Raw genomic sequence first — 2500 nt, 5'->3', positions numbered from 1 at the left:
TAAATCGGGCATTTCTTAACGTGGCGATACCAAATATGTGTATATTTTTTATTTTTTTAACCCTTTCATTTTCAATGGGGTGAAAGGGGGGTGATTTTAACTTTTAGGGTTTTTCTTATTTTTTAAAACTTTTTTTTTTATTTTACTAGTCCCCCTAGGGGGCTATATGGATCAACAATGCGATCGCTCTGCAAAACAAGGGGCAAATAACCCAAAACAGCTGTCTGTGGATGGATACCATGTTTTGGCATAGGTGGTCTCCTTGACTGGAGACTAGTGTTGAGTGGACCCGAACTTTAAAAATCCGGATCCGCCCGGTTTCAGAGTCCGATACCGGGTCTAACCCGACCCGGGTATCCAGCAGCACGATCCGGGTCTCTCTCTCTCTCTCTCTCTCCCTCTCACTCTCCCTCCCTCTCTCTGTCTCTCCTTCTCTCTCCCTCTCCCTCTCTCTTTCCCTCTCTCCCCCTCTCTTTCCCTCTCTCTTTCCCTCTCTCCCTCTCTCTCTCTCCCTCTCTCCCTCTTTCCCTCTCTCTCTCTTTCCCACTCTCCCTCCCTCTCTCCCTCTCTCCCACTCCCTTTCTCTCTCTCCCTCTCCCTTTCCCTCTCTCTCCTCTCTCCTTTCTCCCGTCCCGGATCCGCTTCCCATTGACTTATATAGGTCCGAACTCCGGATCGGATCCGGACTTATTGTTCAACCCGCGGCGGATCCGCCAGACCAGGATTATTAGAAGTCCGCTCAACTCTACTCCTGAGGTAAAAGCCCCGGATCAGCAGTAATTGCCTCAGGTGATAGACTTGTCCATATATTCCACAGTCACTGCCGTCTGTAACAGCCACAGCTGCCACCACACGTTCTCCCAGGATCCTGTGCAGCGTGGATCTCATTTGCATATTAATGTGTGACAAAATATTACTTATTTTTTCCCTTGATTATTTTTTTCCAATTTAACTGCAACATTCATAGAATGCTTCACAAAACCTTTTAGAATTTACTGATAAAAAAAAGAAAATCTCCCTAACTGCAAATATTCCCTCTTCCAGGACTATATATAGCGGTCAGGTCGGCCCTGAGTTTGTGCTCGCTTCGGCAGCACATATACTAAAATTGGAACGATACAGAGAAGATTAGCATGGCCCCTGCGCAAGGATGACACGCAAATTCGTGAAGCGTTCCATATTTTGACGCATTTCTCAACCCCAATTTTTTTTGACACTCATTTACTGAGTTAACCGTTTCAGCCGCAGAGCGTTTTCTGTTTTTGCTGTTTTGTTTTTTGCTCCCCTTCTTCCGAGAGACATAACTTTTTTATTTTTCAGTCAATCTTGCCATATGAGAGCTTGTTTTTTGCAGGACGAGTTGTACTTTTAAATGAAACCATAAGTTTTACCATATAGTGTACTGGAAAACAGCAAACAAAATTCCAAGTGTGGAAAAACTGCAAAAAAAGTGTGATCGCACAATAGTTTTTGGGATATTTTATTCACCGTGTTCACTATATGGTAAAACTGATGTGTGGGTGTGATGCCTGAGGTCGGTGCGAGTTTGTAAACACCAAACATTTATAGGTTTACTTGTATCTAAGGGGTTAAAAAAATTCAAAAGCTTGTCCAATAAAAGTGGTGTACGTTTTGCGCCATTTTCCGAAAACCATAGCATTCTCATTTTTTGGGATCTACGGCTCAGTGAGGGCTTATTTTTTTGCATCTCGAGCTGACATTTTTAATGATACCATTTTTGCGCAGATGCTACATTTTGATCGCCTGTTATTGCATTTTGCGTAAAACTTGCGGCGACAAAAAAACCCGTAATTTTAGCATTTGGAATTGTTTTTCCACTACGCCATTTACCAATCAGGTTAATTGATTTTATGTGTTGATAAATCGGGCATTTCTTAACGCGGCGACACCAAATATGTGTATATTTTTTATTTTTTTAACCCTTTCATTTTCAATGGGGTGAAAGGGGGGTGATTTTAACTTTTAGGGTTTTTCTTATTTTTTAAAACTTTTTTTTTTATTTTACTAGTCCCCCTAGGGGGCTATATGGATCAACAATGCGATCGCTCTGCAAAACAAGGGGCAAATAACCCAAAACAGCTGTCTGTGGATGGATACCATGTTTTGGCATAGGTGGTCTCCTTGACTGGAGACTAGTGTTGAGCGGACCCGAACTTTAAAAATCCGGATCCGCCCGGTTTCAGAGTCCGATCCGGGTCTAACCCGACCCGGGTATCCAGCAGCACGATCCGGGTCTCTCTCTCTCTCTCTCTCTCCCTCTCACTCTCCCTCCCTCTCTCTGTCTCTCCTTCTCTCTCCCTCTCCCTCTCTCTTTCCCTCTCTCCCCCTCTCTTTCCCTCTCTCCCTCTCTCTCCCCCTCTCTCCCTCCCTCTCTCTCTCCCTCTCTCCCTCTCTCCCACTCCCTTTCTCTCTCTCCCTCTCCCTTTCCCTCTCTCTCCTCTCTCCTTTCTCCCGTCCCGGATCCGCTTCCCATTGACTT

General features: G+C 44.6%; 1 non-coding gene across 1 annotated transcript; it reads left to right on the top strand.

Annotated features, from left to right (window-relative positions):
• Positions 1 to 1078: 1078 nt before the first annotated feature.
• On the top strand, positions 1079 to 1185 carry LOC142313508 (U6 spliceosomal RNA). The gene has a single exon (XR_012754504.1). It is a non-coding gene; the product is annotated as a U6 spliceosomal RNA (small nuclear RNA).
• Positions 1186 to 2500: the final 1315 nt, after the last annotated feature.

Source organism: Anomaloglossus baeobatrachus, chromosome 5 (assembly GCF_048569485.1).
Source record: "Anomaloglossus baeobatrachus isolate aAnoBae1 chromosome 5, aAnoBae1.hap1, whole genome shotgun sequence".
In the NCBI taxonomy this organism is placed as follows: Eukaryota; Metazoa; Chordata; class Amphibia; order Anura; family Aromobatidae; genus Anomaloglossus; species Anomaloglossus baeobatrachus.
Note: the sequence above shows the minus strand (reverse complement) of the source record. Positions and strands in the feature narration are given on the sequence as shown.